Source organism: Bufo gargarizans, chromosome 6 (genome assembly GCF_014858855.1).
Source record: "Bufo gargarizans isolate SCDJY-AF-19 chromosome 6, ASM1485885v1, whole genome shotgun sequence".
NCBI lineage: Eukaryota > Metazoa > Chordata > Amphibia > Anura > Bufonidae > Bufo > Bufo gargarizans.
In genome coordinates, this window is record NC_058085.1 from 333,917,896 (window position 1) to 333,945,040 (window position 27,145).

The window sequence follows — 27,145 nt, forward strand, 5'->3', positions numbered from 1 at the left end:
GCCGAAAACTCTGCCATCCTAGCATCTATCCTATAATGGGAGATGAAGGTTGACTCAGAGCTCCAGGAGGCCGCCTTGCAGATCAACTCTAAGGGGAGAAGGCTTCTTTCCGCAACCGAGGTGGAGACCGCCCTAGTAGAATGGGCTCTCACAAACTCGGGAGGATCTAAGGATTGGGAGACAAAGGCTTCCCTAATGGCCTCCTTGATCCAGCGACTAATGGTGGCTTTAGACGCTTTACGGCCTTTAAACTTACTGGCAAACAGGATAAGGAGATTCTCATCTATCCTGAACTCTCTGGATCTATCCACATAGATCTGGAGGCATCTTGAAATATCCAGCGGGTCTCTAGCTGGAGTATCGGAGGAGGAGGTTGTAAACAAAACTGGTAAAGAGATTACCTGGTTGATGTTTTGAAAGGTAGGCACCTTAGGTCTGAAGTATGGTAAAAACTTCAGGAGCACTCTATCCTGTAGGAAGATGATGTATGGATGAATTGCAGAGAAAGCCTGCAATTCAGAGACTCTTTTGGCTGAAGCTATAGCCAGAAGAAAGACCATCTTTAAAGTTAAAAATTTGAAATCTACCTCCTCCAAAGGCTCGAAGGGGCGAGATGCTAGCCCCCTGAGCACTACTGAAAGATCCCACTGGGGAATAGGTTTCAGTATAGTAGGCTTTAGTCTCTCAGCTCCCTTCAGGAAGCGTTTGATGAGTGGGTCCCGAGAATATGGCCTGTTGAGACAGGCCGAGATGGCACAAACCTGTACCTTCAAGGTAGCTGGAGATAGGCCTCTGTCTAATCCATCTTGAAGGAATTGTAGTATCGCAGGAAGGGGCGGATCTGCGGACGCCACCTGTTTGGAATCACACCATGCCACGAAGATTCTCATGATCCTGGAGTAGGCCTTCTTTGTAGACTCTGCTCGGGAATGCGACAACGTTCTCAGGACCGACTCGGAAAGCCCTTCTATGTTGGGAAGGGACTGATCAACCTCCAGGCTGTCAGGTTGAACCTGTGCAGATCTGGGCAGAGGTGAGTGTCCCACGACACCAGGGTCTGCTCCGGGGGGAGTCTCCAATATTGTCCCCGACTCATCTGAATGAGCTGGGTAAACCAGGATCTCCTGGGCCAAAACGGTATGATGGCTATTACCGAGGCCTGATCCTGACGGATTTTCATCAATACCCTCGGTATCATGGAAAACGGAGGGAAGATGTAAGCCAGCCTGAACCTCCACGGTATCGACAGAGCATCTATCGCCAGGGGGTTGTCTTCCCTGTACAGGGAACAGAACCTCAGCACCTTGGCGTTGAACCTGGTTGCCATGAGATCCACCTCTGGCATACCCCAACTGTGAACTAGCTGCCTGAAGATCTCCGGATGCAGAGACCACTCCATGGTCGGTAAACCTCGACCTAAGCGGTCCGCTATCATATTGAGGGAGCCTCGAATATGAACGGCAGATAAATGGGAAAGGTTCAACTCTGCCCACCGAAGGATCACCCCGATCTCTGATAGAAGGGGCAATGACCTTGTGCCTCCCTGTTTGTTTATATAGAGAACCGCAGTCATATTGTCTGACTGGACTTTCACCGCTTTGCCCCGAATCTGAGGGGCGAAGTGAAGGAGGGCTAGCCGGATAGCTTGCATCTCGCGAAGATTGGAAGAAAGACGCCCTCCAGAGGGGACCAAGATCCCTGTATTGGGGATCCGTCCAGGTGAGTGCCCCAGCCTACCAGGGACGCGTCTGTAGTCAATATGACCCAAGCTGGTTGGGTCATAGACTTCCCTGCTGGTAGCCGAAATCACCATCTGAGGGAATTCCGGGTTTGACCGGACAGGTAGCACAGGGAATCTAGCCCCGCAGGGCTGCCGTTCCATAAGTGTAAGACCTCCGACTGAAGAGGACGGAGGTGCCATAGTGCCCAAGGGACTGCGTCCGCAGCCGCTGACATGAGCCCCAGCATCTTCATGAGAGTCCGGATAGAGACTCGACGAGGGACATAAAGGACCTTTGCCAGGTCCTGAATCCGCGGTTTCCCTTCTAGAGTCAACCGGAGGGACATCTCCACAGAGTCGACCACGAATCCTAAATAATGGATTGAAGTCGATGGGCTCACATTCGACTTCTGCCAGTTGATAATCCAGCCCAGGCGGAGGAGAAAGGAAATTGCGATCTGAAGATGGTGGGTAAGGACCGGAACTGAAGAGGCTTTGAAAAGCCAATCGTCCAGATAAGGAATAATGGTCAGTCCTTGAAGTCTCAAGGCTGCCACCACCGACACCACCACCTTGGTGAAGATAAGGGGGGCAGAAGAGATTCCGAAGGGAAGCGCGGCGAAGTGAAAGTGCCTGCGGACCCCTGAAATCTGGACCGCGATCCTGAAGAGTTTCCGGGACGCGGAATGGATCGGGATGTGAAGATACGCATCCTTGAGGACCAGAGTAGCCATGACGTCCCCAGAGTTGAGGATATGGCTGACTGACCTTATGGTTTCCATGCAAAACCTTGTTTTTCTTATAAATCGATTGAGAAATCTCAAATCGATAATCATCCGGAGATCTCCCGTCCTTTTGGGAACCAGGAACACTGGTGAATAAATCCCTAGACCCCTCTCCCCTGCCGGCACCTCCTCTAGGGCTCCCTTGGAGATATAGTCCTGAATGTAAGATTCTAGGACCACTTGTTTGGCAGACCCGAAATTTCATGTGGCGATGAATCTCTCTGGGGGGAGAGAGATGAGATCTACCCGGTACCCGACGGAAACTATGTCCTGGACCCAGGGGTCTGCAATCAATCCGCTCCAAGAGTCTTTGAAATGGGTAAGACGGCCCCCCACGGGAATCTGGGGGAGGGGTACAGGAAAATCTAGAGGAGACACTGCAGGGGCAGCAGGGCTTATCCAAGAGCCTCGAGGAGGCCCATAGTCAGGAGGGTTTTGCCTCCCTGGTGGGTTTACGGGAGCGTCTTGAATATTTACGAGACGGCCCCCCCCAATCTCTGCGCCTAGACTGCTGCCCCGGACGACCTTCGCGCTTCTTCTCCTGTCTGGGGCGTCCCCGAAAGGGCTGCTGGGGGAGGCTCTTCCCCTTTTTATCTGAGAGCCCCTCCATTATCTTGTCCAATTCGGACCCGAACAGCCTATCCGGTTCGAAGGGGAGCCCACAAAGGTTGAACTTGGACGCGTTGTCAGCGATCCATGGTTTCAGCCAAAGTGGCCTGCGGGCAGCTGAAACTAGGGCCATAGTTTTGGCGGCCAGCTTCAACTGCATCTGGGTGGAATCGACCAGAAAGTCCATAGCCAGATTGGCTGACTTGAAGGCTGCCAGGATGTCATCTCTTGATACGCTCTGATCCACGTCCGTCTGGATTTGGTTGAGCCTGGAGTCCGTGGCCGCAATTGAAGTTGTTGCGGAGGCAGCCGCCGCCGCGAAACTCCTTCTAATGGTGCACTCTGCCCACCGGTCTAGAGGGTCCTGCAGACTAGACCCATCGTCTGCAGGAACTAGAGTGCGCCGGGACAACTTGGCTATAGCCATGTCCACCTTGGGAACGGAACCCCATGATTCCACCAAGGGTTTAGCCATCGGGTACATAAGTTTGAATTTTCTAGTGAGTACTGGACCTTTCTCAGGCTTTCTCCACTCTGTGCGCATCACAGAGAGGAGGGTCTCATCCGCTCTAAAGACACGCTGTGTCCGTCCGGCGGGATCGGAAGACTCCCCCATGTCAACATCCTGGTCCCCCGACCTGATGGACTTGAGTAACTTCTGTGTCTTTTCTGGAGGGAAAAAGCAAGAAGTAAATTCTTCTTCCTCGGAAGAAGACCCCACAGAACAGGGGGTAGGTCTTTCGACCGGTGCGACCACCTCCATGGGAGTCTGAGAGGGACCTGGTAGCCTCTCATTAAGCAGCCGTACCACTCCCTTAATGGAATCATCCACGTATGTTTTTGTCCACTGGAACATCTCCTGCATCGTGGGTTCCGTGGATGCCGTGCGACAATTCTCACATCTGGAGAAAGGACAGCCGTCATCTAAGGGTGTGTTACATTCGTAACACGCCAAATGCTTCCTCTTGGCCCCAGCCTTCCGCTGATCCGGATCCTTAGGGGAAGCCATAGTCTGTAATTGGAAAGAAAAAAACAGGTCATAACACCTACAATACCTGGAGGTGGAGAAACAAGACCTTAAGGGGGCCCACCAGCACTAGAAGAAATTAGAGCTGTGAAAAGAGAAACAACAAACCCCAAGCCAAGCAATATGAAAATATCTCAAGGCACAGGGAACTCTGGAGCTAACTTGTGAAAGCGACGCAACCAGACCACTGACTGACAGGCTCTTGGGTGCTTTAAAGGAGGACGCCCCGCCCCTTGGGCGGTTCCTTGATCGTAATTAGCCCAGCAAAATAACAGAGCCTATAATGGCTCAGCTGTTCTAAATGTCTCCCTAGATTTAATCCTGGGTCCCAGGATGTCTTTTATAAGGAGACAGTTAATAGAAATGTTGAGTTTTCCAACCTCACCGCATCGCTCCGGAAAACCGGAAGTGACGTAGCGCACCCAGTGCGCATCACTTCCGGAAGATGGCGGCGCCCATAGCGCCGCACACATGCGGTTGGAGAGACGGGACACCGTATGCTGAGATGAAAGAAGAGGGGAGGGGACACCCCCTTCCCCGACGGTACCCCAGCGACAAAAAATCGCCACGATCAGGCCTAAAATAAAGGCACTGAAAGCAGGAAAAAAGCGATGCTTTAGCTTAAGGAAAAAAAGAGCCCCTAGCACTCTCAGCTCCCTGAGGGGGAGCGATACGCCAGTCCACCTGTCCAAAAGACAGAAAAAAACACGGTGGGCTGGGGGGTGATCTCCTCCTTTTCAGGGAGCTGAAGATCGTTTATTGGTTCTTGGGCTCATTAAAATTCCGCCGGTCCTACCAGTCCACAGGGGCAGTTAACCCCATCTGTGCTGCTGGTAGGACGTAAGGGAATGGAGAAACGGCTCACAATGGAGCTTTTGTTTATTGTTCCAATGAATAAAATAGTCCACAATGTATCTCTGCAATCAGTGTTGATTAAAAACAATCAACTTTGTCTCTTTGTGTCTACAGCTCCTAGGCAGACCTATGTGCCCCCCATGGTTACCGACCACGACTACTCAGGAATTGTTGTTCATTCATCTCCCAGAACTATAAGTTCATCAGAGGCGAACCTGCGATTTTATGTCCAATAAACAATGCATGGTGAAAATTACTGGGCCTGCTACTCAAAGGGTTCACACAGGCACGACCATGACGACATGATTTGTGGGGGTGGCAGAAGTCAGAGGGAAACTGCACCTTAGCACCCTCTGTTCTGATTTCCCTTAGGGCCCTTGCACACGACGGTGTGCCCTCCGAGATATATATGGTCCGTGAGCGGGCTATATTTCCCGGAGCGGCATTGATCGTGCGCAGGGGAGCGCACAGCATCATAGATTAAAATGATGCTGTGGACGTTGTGCCACTCGCAGGGCTATTGTCCCACACTCATAAGATCATATAAGTGCGGGAAAATAGTCCAGCGGGCGGCCCGACGTGCACAGCATCATTGTAATCTATGATGCTGTGTGCTCCCGTGCGCACGATCAATGCCGCTACGGTACATATGGCCCGCTCACGGACTGTATGTCTCGGAGGGCATACGGTCCTGTGCAAGAGCCCTTAGGCATCGTGTGCCATCATCTTATGACACCTGCAGGGTTGCAAACCAAACTTTTTCTTTTTTTCTGGACAACTTATCCCAAAATCACGGACAGCCAACATTTTTTTACAGACAAATAGGAAAACCATAATTAGAGATGAGCCAAGTTTTGGAAAATTCGATTCGGCTGCTTCACCGAATTTTACCCCAAAATTTGGTTTGTGACCAATTACTTCGTCACAAAGCTCATTCTTTTGTAGGTAGCGGGTGCAATGACAGGGAGCTGCGATAGCGCCACTCCCCATACATGATCGCGGCATCTGAGAGTAATAATACAGTGTAAAATTAACAGAGAAATAAAATTTGGGCCTACTAACGCCTCCATTTGCTCGTGACGGGCCGGCTGCCACCATCTTGCTTGAAGATCTTGTGTGAAATCTCGCGCAGCCCAGATGATGTTGTCACGCCGGCCGGCGCGGTAACATCATACATCTTTCTATGTAGGACCCTGTCTGGGAAGGGTTTATTTATACTCAAACACTAATGCCTGCACGGCTACTAACCACTCTTGTCCCAGATTAATAAAACATAACTTTTACTTTTTTATCCCTAAAAGTGATGAAGGAATAAATTGTGAGCTACCTAAAGAGTTAAAAACACTGAGCCCCATGGACGATGCTGTGAGTGAGGGGTCGGTACGGTGTAAAGGTAGGTGGGAGTGAACTATCACCGCTCAACTACACACCTCCATCCCAATTGTATCAACAAAGTACTGTACTGTGCCTAAAAACGACTTGGCCCCCGTATCTGGGGTATAAGCACAATTAACAAGTGAGCCTTATGGCAATGTGTATTTTCACTTTAGGCACACTGCTGCTGTACTCCTTTGATCAATCGCTGCAACCAGTGTGCCTAAAGTGAAAAACTTGTTAATTGTGCTTATACCCCAGATACGGGGGCCAAGTCGTTTTTAGGCAAAGTACAGTACTTTGTTGATACAATTGGGATGGAGGTGTGTAGTTGAGCGGTGATAGTGCACTCCCGCCTACCTTTACACCGTACCGACCCCTCACTCACAGCATCGTCCATGGGGCTCAGTGTTTTTAACTCTTTAGGTAGCTCACAATTTATTCCTTCATCACTTTTAGGGATAAAAAAGTAAAAGTTATGTTTTATTAATCTGGGACAAGAGTGGTTAGTAGCCGTGCAGGCATTAGTGTTTGAACATCATACATCACCACGCATGGGATTTCAGCTGAGATTTTCAATCAACATGGTGGCTGGCGGCCCGTCGTGAACAAATGGAGAAGGTGATTATGATTTCTTTGTTTTTGACACTATTTCAGGTTAAATCGATTCGCCATCACGAAGCACGAGTAAAATTCAGCTTTGCGGTGAATCAAATTTATCCTGAAAATTCCACTTCGTTGGTTTCGATTTGCTCATCTCTAACCATAAGGAATGATAAATACTATAAATAATCCATGTCTATAGCTCAATATACTGATATGAACTCATTACCAGAATTTACTGTGAGCTGTAAAAGGATGAGAATTGCCACCAAATAATCTAGTCAAGTACCACCAGCTAGACACATCTATACGGACACAGGAAAAAAGTTGCCTATTTTTACGGACTGTCCAGAAATTTCTGGACAGTTGCCAACCCTGGACACCTGAAACATTACATCACAATCATGCATGATACCCATGCCAACATATGGACAACCAGTGTCATAAAATATACTTAGTTCTTAATGCTTTGTCTCGAAAATTTTAAGACCAGGTTGAAATTTGCAAAGTGCAACACATTTAGAGTCAGAGGAGTCCTTGGCATTGGGCCAGTTGCTCCAAGACGGTTGTAACGTTTCATTCGGTTCATTAGCACCATCCAGTTTTAATTTGTCATGAATTAATGGCTATTTTGTTAATGGCAGCTCTCATTTCTTAACCTTGAGCTCAGTAATTAACATAGAGGAAGTTTATTCCGTAAAAACCAGCACGCTCCCCTAGTCACGCACCAGGGACCAGGAAATAAAAGGAGTTTTTGCAGGGTCCTTATTTTGATGTGGTCATTGCTGATTTTCATTCACTTGGCCATATTATGACTTTATAAAACCTCTGAGGTATATTAGGGCATCTATAGACAATGATCAGCCCAGGGGTGCACCACCAATGAGGCGAGGTGAGGCGATTGCCTCAGGCAGCACCAGGTAGGGGCAAGAGGGGGGCAGCCGAAGGGGGATTAACTGTTTCTGCAGTATAGTATTGGGAAGCACAGTGGGCACAGTATGTGGCGCTGTATTATCCTGTATGTTTTGTAGCTCTGCATGTAATGTTTTCCAAGTATGTCTTTAACAGTAGGGCCGGAGGGAAGAGGTTAGGTTGAGAAATTGGCATTGTGGGGTTGGGGTGCCGTTTCAGATTTCGCCTCAGGCAGCAGAAAGGCTGGGTGCACCCCACTATATGTATGCATATGGAGGTATACAGAGTCTTTTTCTGCATGCTCCATTCAATGCCTTGTTATGGAGAATTTCTCCCTCAGAATTTGGGCAGTCTGTGTACCTCTGCACAGACCTATGCTAGGTGCATGGAGCTCAATGTAAAGCCATTTCCAAAAACTGCATCAAAATGCGAAGTGCGGACAAAGGCCTTGTGTAGAAATGAAAGCTGACGGTATACTGTGTAGGATACTTGTTTCAGTTAGGACGCCAGCAATGGGTTAATGGTTTCGCTGACTGTTCCATTGTGCTGGGATTGTAGAACTTGGCGGAAATTCTGCCCTTGTAGAGGAATGGAGCTGGTAAAGGGATCCCTGGAGGGAGAGGTGAAATCTGTGATCCCGGGGTCTCTGGACTCTGAACAAAGGCTTCTTCTGTGGAGATTGCTAGAGGAGGCTGATGGCTGACAGTATCAATCACCTGCTGAAATAAAGCGGGAAGAACCTCCAATCCCTTTCCTTTTTAGAATGGAATAAGAGAACATGTGAAATTTATCGCTGTAGAAAAATGGAGCATTTCGGTGTCTATGTAGAATATGAAACAATCTTCCCTGTATCCTTCTATTTTAATAGTTCAATGTATCTACACTTCCCGTCCAAAAAAAGTCGCCACCAAAAATATTTTGTTTGACCGCCTTTACCTTTGATTACGGCACGCATTCGCTGTGGCATATGATGGGGGCATCACTTCATCTGCCTCTCTTCTTACCCTGATACGCTCATCACTCTGAACAGGGTAAATCTGGACTCATCAGACCACACGACCTTCTTCCATTGCTCCAGAGTCCAATCTTTCTGCTCCCTAGCAAATTGAAGCCTTTTTTTCTGGTTTGCCTCACTGATTAGTGGTTTTCTTACAGCTACACAGCTGTTCAGTCCCAATCCCTTGAGTTCCCTTCGCATTGTGCGTGTGGAAATGCTCTTACTTTCACTATTAAACATAGCCCTGAGTTCTACTGTTGTTTTTCTTCAATGTGATTTCACCAAACGTTTAAGTGATCGCCGATCACGATCATTCAGGATTTTTTTCCCGCCACATTTCTTCCCCGAATACGATGGGTCCCCACTATCTTTTCAGTTTTTAATAATGCGTTGGACAGTTCTTTACCCAATTTTAGTAGTTTCTGCAATCTCCTTAGATGTTTTCTCTGCTTGATGCATGCCAATGATATGACCCTTCTCAAACAGACTTAGGGCTCTTTCACACCTGCGTTCTTTTCTTCCGGCATAGAGTTCCGTCGTCGGGGCTCTATGCCGGAAGAATCCTGATCAGGATTATCCTCATGCATTCTGAATGGAGTGAAATCCGTTCAGGATGCATCAGGATGTCTTCAGTTCCGGACCGGAACGTTTTTTGGCCGGAGAAAATACTGCAGCATACTGCGCTTTTTGCTCCGGCCAAAAATCCTGAAGACTTGCCGCAAGGCCGGATCCGGAATTAATGCCCATTGAAAGGCATTGATCCGGATCCGGCCTTAAGCTAAACGTCGTTTCGGCGCATTGCCGGATCCGACGTTTAGCTTTTTCTCAATGGTTACCATGGCTGCCGGGACGCTAAAGTACTGGCAGCCATGGTAAAGTGTAGTGGGGAGCGGGGGAGCGGTATACTTACCGTCCGTGCGGCTCCCGGGGCGCTCCAGAGTGACGTCAGGGCGCCCCACGCGCATGGATCACGTGATCGCATGGCACGTCATCCATGCGCATGGGGCGCTCTGACGTCATTCTGGAGCGCCCCGGGAGCCGCGCGGACTGTAAGTATACTGCTCCCCCGCTCCCCACTACTACTATGGCAACCAGGACTTTAATAGCGTCCTGGCTGCCATAGTAACACTGAAAGCATTTTGAAAACGGATCCGTCTTCAAATGCTTTCAGTTCACTTGCGTTTTTCCGGATCCGGCGTGTAATTCCGGCAAGTGGAGTACACGCCGGATCCGGACGACGCAAGTGTGAAAGAGGCCTAACATCTTTTCATGAGATGTGTCTTTCGACATGGTTGTTTAAGAAATGAGAAGCAACTCATTGCACCACTTGGGGTTAAATAACTTGTTGGCAGCTGAAAGATAATCGCCCCTGCAGTAATTATCTAATAGGAGGCTCAGAACTACTTGCTTTGTTAAAATCCAGGTGGCGACTTTTTTTCTCGGACAGGCAGTGTATCTATCTAATTATGTATCTATCTATATACGACAGATTGCAGGTTTTGATCTGTTAATTGCTGATTTTTCTCCTATCTATATCTATCTATTTACATTAGAGTGCAGCTTTTCATCTCATATTGATTTATCTATCTCATATTATATTTTTTCATCAGTCTATCAACGTGTCCATCTGTCTACTGTATCTTTATTCTTCCTTCCTTTCTTTCTTTCTTTCTTCCCTTCTTCCTTTCATCTATCTCTCTAATCTACTGTATCTATATTTCTGTCTATTTCAGTAAATACATCCTGTATAAATTATTGTGCAGATTACATAACAGTGGGACACATAAATGGAGGTGTGTGATATTAGAAGGGCGATGTAGCAGAGTTTTCTCTGTAAAGATGCTTCTACACTATACAGTAGCTTTCGTTCTGTGGCATATAACCTATTGTACATAATGTTTACAGTCTATTAATTCACATTTTATTCTCCTTGTAGTGAACTTGGATCATTTTCAAATTCTCCGGGCGATTGGTAAGGGAAGCTTTGGCAAGGTAAGAGCATTTTTTATTCTATTATTTCTTGAAAGCGTGAACACATAAGCACGGTCCTAGGGGCGACTTTGCAGCTTCGACAACACTGCCCTGACCTGAGATTATTCTGCAGGTCGTCCAACAGATTCTGTGAAAGCTGTAAAAAGCCCCGGAATAAGGAGCAGGTTTATTAGAATGTCTTCCCTTTTTGTACCTGAATTATTTAATGTATTATCTTTCTGCAAAGGTGACAAAATCTGACTACAGGATTTATATTACGTTATCAATTAGTGAGACTCACTTAATTTGTGTTTCTGTTCTGCGAATCAGTCCACCTTGACCAGGCATTTAAATACGGTACAAGGCAAGGGCAACAAACCAAATCTTTTGGCTTGTATTAGAGGTAGCACGTCACGGCAGTCTCGTGGAGACACAGAGGGAGCCCCTTCCTTCTGTCTGTTAAGATGCCGCAGTCGCTATTGACTGGCATGTAAGGAATTCAACTAAACTAACTCCAATCATGGCCATTGCAGTAGAGGCCTGTATTACAGCTGGCCCCCATTCCCAGTGGGGTGAGTGCAACTGCTGTGCCCACTCCATCCCCATGACACATCTGTTAGTCTTCACCATGACGTACTGTTACATTGTGGTGCGTGAATGGGTTAAATTGTTAGGGTCTTGTTTGTCAGCATACAACTCCCATCTACAGTATAATGCAAACTGTAAAGCAGGAATCACAAAAGTGATCAATATATTTAAAACTGTTAAATGGTCTTCAGCAATGATTGTAAGTTTTAATAACTGCCTATAGCTCTTGCTCATTTACTTCCCTAGGAAACATTAAAGTCGGTGTAAATGACACCATACTGTTTTTGGTGCATCATACTGTGCTGATTAATTTCTTAATGTATCATTACAGTGGTTCAAGCCTTGTTTTTTTTTTCCTGTTTTTTTTTCTATAGAGCCCCAAACTCTTTGCTGTGACTTGCATTATAGAATTTTGGCTATCTGCAGTCACCACTAGGGGGAGCCCAAGGCTTTCTGAATACTGTGATTTCATTGAGTTCTATGTATAAATGATATGCAGTAAACTCCTAAGCTCCTCCTGTAACTGCAGAGAGGTATACAGCAAGGACGCTCCAAAAGACCACTCTTTTGAGAAGACCACCCCTTTATGCAGACCAGCTTTCTTGTGCTGGATTTTGAGTCCCACCATATGTTAAGCATAGTTTGAGAAGACCACTCTGCTAGAAGACCACTTTTTCAATGCAATTTTGGAGGGAGTGAATCAGAGCAAAATGTTGGTCTTATTCAGAGTAAGGGTGGTCGAAGGGGGATAATATTTAAAAGGGGTATTCCGATTGTTTTATACTGATGACCTCAGGATAGGTCATCAGTATATGAGGGTGGAGGTCTGACTCCCAGTACTCCCACTGATCAGCTGTATTGAGGAGGTTGTGGCACTTACTCACAGCTGACCAAGCATACCACTGTCCATTGGATAGCAGCTCTTTGAGAACTCTGCCCCATTCACCTGACGTCACTGGCCTAGGGTAATTTGCGAGGAGGCCTCTTTAAACAGCTGATTGGTGGGGTTACCGAGAGTCAGACCCCCATTGATCAGACCCCCATTGATCTGAGGATAGGTCACCAGTATAAAAACACTCTGAAAACCTCTTTAAATCTAGTGCACTGGTTGCTGGAATTCTACAATTTTCTTGCAACTATTAAGGTCATATATGAATTCTGGTCATAGTGTCCCAATTCTATCATCATGATGTTGCTGTGAAGTCCTAGTCCTAGTGGAGATCCTAAAGGAACATGACTCTTTGATGACCAGATGTTGCTGTGAAGTCCTAGTCCTAGTGGAGATCCTAAAGGAGCATGACTCTTTGGTGACCAGATGTTGCTGTGAAGTCCTAGTCCTAGAGGAGATCCTAAAGGAACATGACTCTTTGGTGACCAGATGTTGCTGTGAAGTCCTAGTCCTAGTGGAGATCCTAAAGGAACATGACTCTTTGGTGACCAGATGTTGCTGTGAAGTCCTAGTCCTAGTGGAGATCCTAAAGGAACATGACTCTTTGATGACCAGATGTTGCTGTGAAGTCTTAGTCCCAAGGGAGATCCTAAAGGAACACCCTGAGAGGAGGAAGAATTGGCTACTGTCAATGTTGGATTCAGAGCAGCTGTCACTATCCTCAGTCTGCAGTGACGGAGATTTAGTTCTTTTCTACAAAGCACAAGTATCCAGAATTTTGGGGTCATTAGGCTGGGATTACACTTTTAGGTAGATTCTGTTATTATCCCTAAAGTATATTCTGAATAAACCCATTTATGCATAATGTCCTGGGAGAGTTTCCCTCTAAAACATTGTAACTCGCTTTCTTCCCGCAATGACTTTGGCTCTATTTGTAGAACAAAGTAACAAAATATGTAACAGAATTTACCTTGACAGTGTTTCGGTGTTGCCGTGGTTACGCTAAGCAGCTTTGAACTGTGTAAAATTATTTATAACGCTATATATAACTTCCCTGGAAAGCTAACAAGCTGGTCCCTGCGCCGTAAGGGGAACTTCTTTGGATGAAACAGTGTTTATGCTCATTTGCACTTAAAGGGGGTGTCCATCAAATCTTGTTTTATAACATGAGCTGTCAGGACTACACCGATCATTGGTAAATGGTGTGTGGCAGGGGCTTGTCTTGCTCTCCCTATTAAAATAAACATGCAGGTGCGGTAAAGCCATGTGTTGATGTTAATTGGTGGGTGGATGGGGAGACAGCTAACTTAAAAAGCACCTGTCAGCAGGAACAACCCTATTAAACCAGGCATAATGTAAAACAATACCTTATGTATGTCCGTCCCTTGCGCTGTTCCTTAGAAAGATGACTTTTTATTAATATGTATATTACGTGTTCAGTGCACCCGGGCCCCTTGTAGCACAACAGCTCCGCAACTCTAAGAGCCACTCCACCATCCCCTTGATTGACAAAAAATTGATTTTTTTCTTCCCTGATGGCAACGGCATATTCCAAGATGACAATGCCAGGATTCATCGTGGCTCAAATTGTGAAAGAGTGGTTCTGGGAGCATGAGACATCATTCTCACACATGGATTGGTCACCACAGAGTCCAGACCTTAACCCCATTGAGAATCTTTGGGATGTGCTGGAGAAGGCTTTGCGCAGCAGTCAGGCTCTACCATCATCAATGCAAGATCTTGGTGAAAAATTTATGCAACACTGGATGGAAATAAATCTTGTGACATTGCAGAAGCTTATCGAAACAATGACACAGCGAATGCGTGCCGTAATCAAAGCTAAAGGCGGTCCAATTAAAGTCTACACCAGTCATGGCTAGCGTCCAGCACTCCAGCTGTGGTAAAGCTACAACTCCCAAGATGCACACTTAAAATGAGCAGGGCATGCTGGGAGTCGTAGTTTCACCACAGCTGGAGTGCCAGAGGTTAGCTCAGTGCATCTGGCTTTGCTTCCCCAGCAGTGCTGATGACTACTGCTCATAGGCCGATGAAGTCATCCTCCATCTGAAGAGGAGACGCGGATGATGATGTTTTCGGTACCTACATAGTAGTCTTCCGGAGAAGCAGAGGCAGATGCACTGGCAAAGCACCGATAGTGTGTAGACTATGTAGCATGAGATTACAGGGTCAGGCGAGATGCCCAGCCCTAGGCAATCAAGGGGACGGGGAAAGTTGGCCTTAAATGCAAAGTGGAGGAGATCCGATGCGAACTACAGTATGCAAAAAGAAAAGAAAATCTATCAATGGATCTGCTAAAAGATAACCATTAAAGGGGTTGTGAGGAATTAGAGACGTGCATGGGCTGTGTCTAATATTGTGGCAGAGTCATCTTATTATGACTGCTCTATTGCACTGCTAGAGGCCTATACGTATTTTATATATATATATATATATATATGGACATAAGGCTCTACCCAGACCCTGTGCCATGGTTTTGAGGGGAGAAGCCTAATTGCCCACTATAGCTGCCATAAAGCATACACACCCTGCTGTAGAAAGAAAGCGTGCATCTCCAATATTGTCACCCCTGGAATTTTTAAATTATAATATTTTATTGTCCTGCCCACTACAGGTGTAGCTATAGAGGGGGCAGAGGTAGTGGTCGCAACTGGCCCCCTGAGTCTTCGAAGACACAAAGGCCCCTGTGCCAAATAATAGAAGACCAGTATTGTACATGGCACAAGGTAGATGTAGGAGATTCCAGTTATTCCTCTATTATCCATCTTGGAATATGGCAGGGGCATGCTTCGTCCAAGCTAGGTTTCCATGTTGCCCGGATGATTGAATATCTTGGATGCACAAATTAGTCCAAATTGTCATGGAAAGTTTTACCTAACCCTTTACAGACATGTATTTTTAAACTCCAAATTGTATTTGCTAATACCTATACTCAGCATCCCCACAAACAATGGCTTCAGTAAACTGTAGTTACAAATAAAGGTAAATCAGAGCTAAATGACAGGTATGAAAGCCACACCATATGATTTAGTAAAATTATAATGTGTGCTATAGAAAAGTAACTAGCATGCTGGGGGCTAGCAGGGAGTCAGTAGTGAATATAATTGAGTGCACTGTGATTACTGAATGCATTGACTGGGTATTACTATCTATGACATTTAGCAAATTCAATTACACATTATAATGCGGAGCCCGAGCTGCAGTTCTGCTCTTATGAATCATTGAATGTTTACATTCTCTTCTCTTCGGAGATACAATGTTTACTTTGTGCGTGCTAGAGACCGTCCAGGGTGTATCACACCTTGCTGGGAAAGAGAAAAATATTATGATCGCATTCATAAATTCAGATTTTTGTCTTTTAGTTCAGTTTAATGTGCATTTATATATTTTGGTTGGTTTTAGGCATAATCATGTAATCTTCCAGGAAGAAACCATGGATTTATACTGTATGCTATTTTCATAATTTTCATCTTTGAGAAGTGTTCGGTTGGGGACCTGTTCCAGATTTGCACTGGGGGCCCAGTTACACCTGTAGTTACAGTATACCTTTACTTTACCTAAACTGTTCATCTTAATGGGTTGTCCGTTTTTTAAATATTGGTGACCAATTCTCAGGACAGGTAATGAATAGCTGGGGTCCGACTCCTGGCACCCCCGACGATCAGCTGTTTTGTAGAGAAAGCAGCGCTTGTATGAGTGCTGCCTTCTTTTCACTGTTTGCCTGCTTGCCATCACAACTGCAGCGGTGAGCAGGTGTAATTTAATGGGGCGGCTCCTTCACACAGCTGATTCGCTGGGCTGTCGGGGGTCAAACACCCGCCTACCTGATGTTGATGACTTATACTGAGGATAGGTCATAGATGAAAGTGGACAACCTCTTTAAAGATTGTATAGGCAAGAAATTTGACTTTACAGTTGGACATCTGGATGACCCATGTAGTAGCCATGGAGTGCAGTAGCCAGTAGAGGAGTGTGCCAAACAAGATGTTCCTCTATGTTCTCATAGACCATGTGGACAGAGGATTAGGATATTTTCAAATGGAGGCTTTGTTAGGGATGGCCATTGTAGATTCTGTTAAAGGTGTGGGGGAAATATAGTTTTTTTTAAAGGAAACCTGATGTATCCCATTATAGTCATGGAGTCTGATGAGTGTTGTTCATTACCATCATTTAATGACTCATGTAACATAGTAGTAACATAGTACATAAGGCCGAAAAAAGACATTTGTCCATCCAGTTCGGCCTGTCATCCTGCAAGTTGATCCAGAGGAAGGCAAAAAAAAAACTGTGAGGTAGAAGCCAATTTTCCCCACTTTAGGGGAATAAAAAATTCCTTCCCGACTCCAATCAGGCAATCAGAATAACTCCCTGGATCAACGACCCCTCTCTAGTAGCTATAGCCTGTAATATTATTACGCTCCAGAAATACATCCAGGCCCCTCTTGAATTTCTTTATTGAACTCACCATCACCACCTCCTCAGGCAGAGAGCTCCATAGTCTCACTGCTCTTACCGTAAAGAATCCTCTTCTATGTTTGTGTACAAACCTTCTTTCCTCCAGACGCAGAGGATGTCCCCTCGTCACAGTCCTGGGGATAAATAGCTGATGGGATAGATCTCTGTACTGACCCCTGATATATTTATACATAGTAATTAGATCTCCTCTCAATCGTCTTTTTTCTAAAGTGAATAGCCCTAATTTTGATAATCTTTCGGGGTACTGTAGTTGCCCCATTCCAGTTATTATTTTAGTTTCCCTCCTCTGGACACTCTCCAGCTCTGCTATGTCTGCCTTGTTCACTGGAGCCCAGAACAGAGCAGAACAATGGAAGTTGAAAGGCTGGTGTGAACCCAGCCTTACCTGCATCAGTAAAACTTGGTTTGTAGGCAGGGACTTAGCTGAAGGCTCAAGGGCCCTGGTGCAAGAGTTCATCTTGGGCCCTTTCCCTCAGTCCTTTGTGGCAAGGGGCCTTTCTGCTGCCCGAGGCAAACATTGAAACAGCACCCCCCCCCCCCCTAACACCTTCCCTCCAGCCAGAGGTGTAACTTGACCTGCATGCACTTTCTATAATACCGGTGTCTTATTATGCGGCACAAAGGTCTTTCAGCTCCTGGGCCCGGGAGCGACTGCTACCTCTGCACCCCCTATAGTTACGCCTCTGTTTGTAGGTACATAAGGCAGAAATTGAATTTCCAAAGTCATGGCAAGTTCTTTCCACATATTAATGATTTACAGCTAAATTTCACCTAAATTAAGCAACCAATTCAATGTTCCAATCCATGTGAATAATACCTAGTGCTAGTACCAAAAGTTAAACTTTATGGGGCACATTTATTAAGAACAACGTTTTAGATGTCAGTCTTAATAAGCCCTTTACCTGGCGGTGGATCCGTCAGAGTTATGAAGTGTTGCGGACTCTTCTTAACTTTGAGGGATCCACCGCCACTTCTAAATGTAAGACAGCTTCCTATCTGTCTTACATTTAGACCATTTTCTACACCTACAATAGGCGTAGAAAATGGAAAATGAGATGTGAGTGGGGAGAAGTCGCAGATTGAGCCTCAATCTTCACCAGAAATGCGCCTATTTTCTGTTTAATAAATGACCCCCTATATGTTATCCGACAGCATAACTCCGTTAATTAGGAATAATTTCATTATCCTTGAAGGCCACGTTCTAGTACCCCATCTGGACAAGTGTCACCTTTAAGCCCCAGTCTCTAGTCCCCACTGTTTTTGCCTGAATGATCATCTCGGATCATCTCTGATCAAATCACAGTATCGGTGAAAGACACTGAGCAGATTGCAATGTATTGTATAGGAATTAGGGATGAGCGAACTCGAACTGTATAGTTCGGGTTCGTACCGAATTTTGGGGTGTCCGTGACACGGACCCGAACCCGGACATTTTCGTAAAAGTCCGGGTTCGGGTTCGGTGTTCGTCGCTTTCTTGGCGCTTTTGTGACGCTTTCTTGGCGCTTTTTGAAAGGCTGCAAAGCAGCCAATCAACAAGCGTCATACTACTTGCCCCAAGAGGCCATCACAGCCATGCCTACTATTGGCATGGCTGTGATTGGCCAGAGCACCATGTGACCCAGCCTCTATTTAAGCTGGAGTCACATAGCGCCGCCCGTCACTCTGCTCTGATTAGCGTAGGGAGAGGTTGCGGCTGCGACAGTAGGGCGAGATTAGGCAGATTAACTCCTCCAAAGGACTTGATTAACTGATCGATCTGCAGCTGTGGATCATTGAGCTGCTGATCCTCAATTGCTCACTGTTTTTAGGCTGCCCAGACCGTTTGTCAGTCACATTTTTCTGGGGTGATCGGCGGCCATTTTGTGTCTTGTGGTGCGCCAGCACAAGCTGCGACCAAGTGCATTTAACCCTCAATGGTGTGGTTGTTTTTTGGCTAAAGCCTACATCAGGGTGAAGCTGTCACACCAAGTGCATTTAACCAGCAATAGTCTGTTCATTTTTTGGCCATATACAAAATCAGGGGCAAGCTGCGCCTGTCACCAAGTGCATTTAACCCTCAATGGTGTGGTTGTTTTTTGGCTAAAGCCTACATCAGGGTGAAGCTGTCACACCAAGTGCATTTAACCAGCAATAGTCTGTTCATTTTTTGGCCATATACAAAATCAGGGGCAAGCTGCGCCCGTCACCAAGTGCATTTAACCCTCAATGGTGTGGTTGTTTTTTGGCTAAAGCCTACATCAGGGTGAAGCTGTCACACCAAGTGCATTTAACCAGCAATAGTCTGTTCTTTTTTTGGCCATATACAAAATCAGGGGCAAGCTGCGCCTGTCACCAAGTGCATTTAACCCTCAATGGTGTGGTTGTTTTTTGGCTAAAGCCTACATCAGGGTGAAGCTGTCACACCAAGTGCATTTAACCAGCAATAGTCTGTTCATTTTTTGGCCATATACAAAATCAGGGGCAAGCTGCGCCTGTCACCAAGTGCATTTAACCCTCAATGGTGTGGTTGTTTTCTGGCTAAAGCCTACATCAGGGTGAAGCTGTCACACCAAGTGCATTTAACCAGCAATAGTCTGTTTATTTTTTGGCCATATACTACATCAGGGGCAAGCTGCGCCCGTCACCAAGTGCATTTAACCCTCAGTAGTGTGGTTGGTCAAGCTGTGACACCAAGTGCATTTAACCAGCAATAGTCTGTTCATTTTTTGGCCATATACTACATCAGGGGCAAGCTGCGCCCGTCACCAAGTGCATTTAACCAGCAATAGTGTGGTTATTTTTTGGCCATATCCCAGTCTAATTCTGTCACTAAATCCATACCGGTCACCCAGCGCCTAAATACTAGGCCTCAAATTTATATCCCGCTAAATCTCTCGTTACCGCTGTCCTGTTGTAGCTGGGAAAGTTATTTAGTGTCCGTCAAAGCACATTTTTTGTTCTGGGTTGAAGTACAATTCCCAATTTAGCAATTTCATAATTTAGTGGTTTCTGCTATATCAGAGCTATTTGAAATCTATCCCTAAAAGGGTATATAATATTCAAGGTGCACATTGGGTCATTCAGAATAACTTCACACACACCCGCTACTGTGTATTTTCAAGTCTAATTCTGTCACTAAACCCATACCTGTCACCCAGCGCCTAAATACTAGGCCTCAAATTTATATCCTGCTAAATCTCTCGTTACCGCTGTACTGTTGTTGCTGGGCAAGATATTTAGTGTCCGTCAAAGCACATTTTTTGTTCTGGGTTGAAATACAATTCCCAATTTAGCAATTTCATAATTTAGTGGTTTCTGCTATATCAGAGCTATTTGAAATCTATCCCTAAAAGGGTATATAATATTCAAGGTGCACATTGGGTCATTCAGAATAACTTCACACACACCCGCTACTGTGTATTTCCAAGTCTAATTCTGTCACTAAACCCATACCTGTCACCCAGCGCCTAAATACTAGGCCTCAAATTTATATCCCGCTGAATTTGAATACAATACATTGGGCCAAATAATATATTTGTTGTTGTGGTGAACCATAACAATGAGAAAAACATCTAGTAAGGGACGCGGACGTGGACATGGTCGTGGTGGTGTTAGTGGACCCTCTGGTGCTGGGAGAGGACGTGGCCGTTCTGCCACATCCACACGTCCTAGTGTACCAACTACCTCAGGTCCCAGTAGCCGCCAGAATTTACAGCGATATATGGTGGGGCCCAATGCCGTTCTAAGGATGGTAAGGCCTGAGCAGGTACAGGCATTAGTCAATTGGGTGGCCGACAGTGGATCCAGCACGTTCACATTATCTCCCACCCAGTCTTCTGCAGAAAGCGCACAGATGGCGCCTGAAAACCAACCCCATCAGTCTGTCACATCACCCCCATGCATACCAGGGAAACTGTCTCAGCCTCAAGTTATGCAGCAGTCTCTTATGCTGTTTGAAGACTCCGCTGGCAGGGTTTCCCAAGGGCATCCACCTAGCCCTTCCCCAGCGGTGAAAGACATAGAATGCACTGACGCACAACCACTTATGTTTCCTGATGATGAGGACATGGGAATACCACCTCAGCATGTCTCTGATGATGACGAAACACAGGTGCCAACTGCTGCGTCTTTCTGCAGTGTGCAGACTGAACAGGAGGTCAGGGATCAAGACTGGGTGGAAGACGATGCAGGGGACGATGAGGTCCTAGACCCCACATGGAATGAAGGTCGTGCCACTGACTTTCACAGTTCGGAGGAAGAGGCAGTGGTGAGACCGAGCCAACAGCGTAGCAAAAGAGGGAGCAGTGGGCAAAAGCAGAACACCCGCCGCCAAGAGACTCCGCCTGCTACTGACCGCCGCCATCTGGGACCGAGCACCCCAAAGGCAGCTTCAAGGAGTTCCCTGGCATGGCACTTCTTCAAACAATGTGCTGACGACAAGACCCGAGTGGTTTGCACGCTGTGCCATCAGAGCCTGAAGCGAGGCATTAACGTTCTGAACCTGAGCACAACCTGCATGACCAGGCACCTGCATGCAAAGCATGAACTGCAGTGGAGTAAACACCTTAAAACCAAGGAAGTCACTCAGGCTCCCCCTGCTACCTCTTCTGCTGCTGCCGCCTCGGCCTATTCTGCTGCTGCCGCCTCGGCCTCTTCCTCCGCCTCTGGAGGAACGTTGGCACCTGCCGCCCAGCAAACAGGGGATGTACCACCAACACCACCACCACCACCTCCGTCACCAAGCGTCTCAACCATGTCACACGCCAGCGTTCAGCTCTCCATCTCACAAACATTTGATAGAAAGCGTAAATTCCCACCTAGCCACCCTCGATCCCTGGCCCTGAATGCCAGCATTTCTAAACTACTGGCCTATGAAATGCTGTCATTTAGGCTGGTGGACACAGACAGCTTCAAACAGCTCATGTCGCTTGCTGTCCCACAGTATGTTGTTCCCAGCCGGCACTACTTCTCCAAGAGAGCCGTGCCTTCCCTGCACAACCAAGTATCCGATAAAATCAAGTGTGCACTGCGCAACGCCATCTGTAGCAAGGTCCACCTAACCACAGATACGTGGACCAGTAAGCACGGCCAGGGACGCTATATCTCCCTAACTGCACACTGGGTAAATGTAGTGGCAGCTGGGCCCCAGGCGGAGAGCTGTTTGGCGCACGTCCTTCCGCCGCCAAGGATCGCAGGGCAACATTCTTTGCCTCCTGTTGCCACCTCCTCCTTCTCGGCTTCCTCCTCCTCTTCTTCCACCTGCTCATCCAGTCAGCCACACACCTTCACCACCAACTTCAGCACAGCCCGGGGTAAACGTCAGCAGGCCATTCTGAAACTCATATGTTTGGGGGACAGGCCCCACACCGCACAGGAGTTGTGGCGGGGTATTGAACAACAGACCGACGAGTGGTTGCTGCCGGTGAGCCTCAAGCCCGGCCTGGTGGTGTGTGATAATGGGCGAAATCTCGTTGCAGCTCTGGGACTAGCCAATTTGACGCACATCCCTTGCTTGGCGCATGTGCTGAATTTGGTGGTGCAGAAGTTCATTCACAACTACCCCGACATGTCAGAGCTGCTGCATAAAGTGCGGGCCGTCTGTTCGCGCTTCCGGCGTTCACATCCTGCCGCTGCTCGCCTGTCTGCGCTACAGCGTAACTTCGGCCTTCCCGCTCACCGCCTCATATGCGACGTGCCCACCAGGTGGAACTCCACCTTGCACATGCTGGACAGACTGTGCGAGCAGCAGCAGGCCATAGTGGAGTTTCAGCTGCAGCACGCACGGGTCAGTCGCACTACAGAACAGCACCACTTCACCACCAATGACTGGGCCTCCATGCGAGACCTGTGTGCCCTGTTGCGCTGTTTCGAGTACTCCACCAACATGGCCAGTGGCGATGACACCGTTATCAGCGTTACAATACCACTTCTATGTCTCCTTGAGAAAACACTTAGGGCGATGATGGAAGAGGAGGTGGCCCAGGAGGAGGAGGAGGAGGAGGAGGAAGAGGGGTCATTTTTAGCACTTTCAGGCCAGTCTCTTCGAAGTGACTCAGAGGGAGGTTTTTGGCAACAGCAGAGGCCAGGTACAAATGTGGCCAGCCAGGGCCCACTACTGGAGGACGAGGAGGACGAGGATGAGGAGGAGGTGGAGGAGGATGAGGATGAAGCATGGTCACAGCGGGGTGGCACCCAACGCAGCTCGGGTCCATCACTGGTGCGTGGCTGGGGGGAAAGGCAGGACGATGACGATACGCCTCCCACAGAGGACAGCTTGTCCTTACCCCTGGGCAGCCTGGCACACATGAGCGACTACATGCTGCAGTGCCTGCGCAACGACAGCAGAGTTGCCCACATTTTAACCTGTGCGGACTACTGGGTTGCCACCCTGCTGGATCCACGCTACAAAGACAATGTGCCCACCTTACTTCCTGCACTGGAGCGTGATAGGAAGATGCGCGAGTACAAGCGCACGTTGGTAGACGCGCTACTGAGAGCATTCCCAAATGTCACAGGGGAACAAGTGGAAGCCCAAGGCCAAGGCAGAGGAGGAGCAAGAGGTCGCCAAGGCAGCTGTGTCACGGCCAGCTCCTCTGAGGGCAGGGTTAGCATGGCAGAGATGTGGAAAACTTTTGTCAACACGCCACAGCTAACTGCACCACCACCTGATACGCAACGTGTTAGCAGGAGGCAACATTTCACTAACATGGTGGAACAGTACGTGTGCACACCCCTCCACGTACTGACTGATGGTTCGGCCCCATTCAACTTCTGGGTCTCTAAATTGTCCACGTGGCCAGAGCTAGCCTTTTATGCCTTGGAGGTGCTGGCCTGCCCGGCAGCCAGCGTTTTGTCTGAACGTGTATTCAGCACGGCAGGGGGCGTCATTACAGACAAACGCAGCCGCCTGTCTACAGCCAATGTGGACAAGCTGACGTTCATAAAAATGAACCAGGCATGGATCCCACAGGACCTGTCCGTCCCTTGTCCAGATTAGACATTAACTACCTCCCCATAACCATATATTATTGGACTCCAGGGCACTTCCTCATTCAATCCTATTTTTATTTTCATTTTACCATTATATTGCAAGGCTACCCAAAGTTGAATGAACCTCTCCTCTGCCTGTGTGCTAGGCCTAAATATATGCCAATGGATTGTTGCAGTGGTGGCTGACGTGAAGCCTCATTCTCTGCTATGACATGCAGACTGATTCTCTGGTGACATGAAGCCAGATTGTCTGTTACGGGACCTCTCTCCTCTGCCTGGGTGCTGGGCCTGAATTTATGACAATGGACTGTTGCAGTGGTGGGTGACGTGAAGCCTGATTCTCTGCTATGACATGCAGACTGATTCTCTGGTGACATGAAGCCAGATCCTCTGTTACGGGACCTCTCTCCTCTGCCTGGGTGCTGGGCCTAAATTTATGAAAATGGACTGTTGCAGTGGTGGGTGACGTGAAGCCTCATTCTCTGCTATGACATGCAGACTGATTCTCTGCTGACATGAAGCCAGATCGTCTGTTACGGGACCTCTCTCCTCTGCCTGGGTGCTGGGCCTAAATTTATGAAAATGGACTCTTACAGTGGTGGGTGACGTGAAGCCTGATTCTCTGCTATGACATGAAGACTGATTCTCTGCTGACATGAAGCCAGATCCTCTGTTACGGGACCTCTCTCCTCTGCCTGGGTGCTGGGCCTAAATATCTGACAATGGACTGTTGCATTGGTGGCTGACGTGAAGCCTGATTCTCTGCTATGATATGAAGACTGATTCTCTGCTGACATGAAGCCAGATTGTCTGTTACGGGACCTCTCTCCTCTGCCTGTGTGCTAGGCCTAAATATATGCCAATGGATTGTTGCAGTGGTGGCTGACGTGAAGCCTGATTCTCTGCTATGACATGCAGACTGATTCTCTGGTGACATGAAGCCAGATCCTCTGTTACGGGACCTCTCTCCTCTGCCTGGGTGCTGGGCCTAAATATATGAAAATGGACTGTTGCAGTGGTGGGTGACGTGAAGCCTGATTCTCTGCTATGACATGCAGACTGATTCTCTGGTGACATGAAGCCAGATCCTCTGTTACGGGACCTCTCTCCTCTGCCTGGGTGCTGGGCCTAAATTTATGAAAATGGACTGTTGCAGTGGTGGGTGACGTGAAGCCTCATTCTCTGCTATGACATGCAGACTGATTCTCTGCTGACATGAAGCCAGATTGTCTGTTACGGGACCTCTCTCCTCTGCCTGTGTGCTAGGCCTAAATATATGCCAATGGATTGTTGCAGTGGTGGCTGACGTGAAGCCTGATTCTCTGCTATGACATGCAGACTGATTCTCTGGTGACATGAAGCCAGATCCTCTGTTACGGGACCTCTCTCCTCTGCCTGGGTGCTGGGCCTAAATATCTGACAATGGACTGTTGCATTGGTGGCTGACGTGAAGCCTGATTCTCTGCTATGATATGAAGACTGATTCTCTGCTGACATGAAGCCAGATTGTCTGTTACGGGACCTCTCTCCTCTGCCTGTGTGCTAGGCCTAAATATATGCCAATGGATTGTTGCAGTGGTGGCTGACGTGAAGCCTGATTCTCTGCTATGACATGCAGACTGATTCTCTGGTGACATGAAGCCAGATCCTCTGTTACGGGACCTCTCTCCTCTGCCTGGGTGCTGGGCCTAAATTTATGAAAATGGACTGTTGCAGTGGTGGGTGACGTGAAGCCTGATTCTCTGCTATGACATGCAGACTGATTCTCTGGTGACATGAAGCCAGATCCTCTGTTACGGGACCTCTCTCCTCTGCCTGGGTGCTGGGCCTAAATTTATGAAAATGGACTGTTGCAGTGGTGGGTGACGTGAAGCCTCATTCTCTGCTATGACATGCAGACTGATTCTCTGCTGACATGAAGCCAGATTGTCTGTTACGGGACCTCTCTCCTCTGCCTGGGTGCTGGGCCTGAATTTATGACAATGGACTGTTGCAGTGGTGGCTGACGTGAAGCCTGATTCTCTGCTATGATATGAAGACTGATTCTCTGCTGACATGAAGCCAGATTGTCTGTTACGGGACCTCTCTCCTCTGCCTGGGTGCCGGGGCCTAAATATCTGAGAATGGACTGTTCCAGTGGTGGGTAACGGGAAGCCAGATTCTCTGCTATGATATGAAGACTGATTCTCTGCTGACATGAAGCCAGATTGTCTGTTACGGGACCTCTCTCCTCTGCCTGGGTGCTGGGCCTAAATTTATGAAAATGGACTATTACAGTGGTGGGTGACGTGAAGCCTGATTCTCTGCTATGACATGAAGACTGATTCTCTGCTGACATGAAGCCAGATTGTCTGTTACGGGACCTCTCTCCTCTGCCTGGGTGCCGGGGCCTAAATATCTGAGAATGGACTGTTCCAGTGGTGGGTGACGGGAAGCCAGATTCTCTGCTATGGAACCTCTCTCCAATTGATTTTGGTTAATTTTTATTTATTTAATTTTTATTTTAATTAATTTCCCTATCCACATTTGTTTGCAGGGGATTTACCTACATGTTGCTGCCTTTTGCAGCCCTCTAGCCCTTTCCTGGGCTGTTTTACAGCCGTTTTAGTGCCGAAAAGTTCGGGTCCCCATTGACTTCAATGGGGTTCGGGTTCGGGACGAAGTTCGGATCGGGTTCGGATCCCGAACCCGAACATTTCCGGGATGTTCGGCCGAACTTCTCGAACCCGAACATCCAGGTGTTCGCTCAACTCTAATAGGAATGCATGCAAGCTGCAGAAGAAAAACAGTTGATACTTTTTAATTAAAGCTAATTACACTACTCACAAAAAGTTAGGGATATTTGGCTTTCAGGTGAAATTTATGGAAAACGTAGAAAGTTCACTCTACAGTGATATTATATAATGAAAGTCGGGCATTTAAGTAGAAGCAGCAGTGGTGATTTCCTCATCTCAGACAATTTATTGAAACAGTCAACACCAGTGGTGGGTATACTCCCACAAAAATGTCAGTTTATGAATACCTTGTCATGTGGCCTTGAGCATCAATTACAGCTTACTGTCTGCTGAGACCTGGCATTCTATTCTTCTTGAAGTGTGGCCCTCAGGTCATTGAGGTTCTGGGGTACAGAGTTACGAGCCTCAACACGGCGACTCAGCTGATCCTATAGGTTTTCAATGGGATTCAGGTCTGGACAAAGTGCAGGCCACTCCATTTGAGGTCACCCAGTCTCCAGCAGCCGTTCCCTAATGATGCGACCTTGATGAGCTGGCGCATTGTTGTCCATAAGGATGAAATTAGGCCTGTGTTGTTCATGCAAAGGCACAATGACTAGATTAATTATGTTATTCAA

At 47.4% G+C, this 27,145-nt stretch overlaps 1 protein-coding gene across 1 annotated transcript in view; it reads left to right on the forward strand.

Annotated features, from left to right (window-relative positions):
- The first annotated feature begins 10,823 nt into the window (after nucleotides 1–10,823).
- The window catches only part of STK32C (serine/threonine kinase 32C), a 156,493-nt gene continuing 140,171 nt past the window's right edge, over nucleotides 10,824–27,145 (forward strand). The window contains exon 1 of the mRNA XM_044297902.1: nucleotides 10,824–10,874. The gene's annotated coding sequence lies outside the window, so the exon portion shown is untranslated. The remainder of the gene's footprint in view (nucleotides 10,875–27,145) is intronic.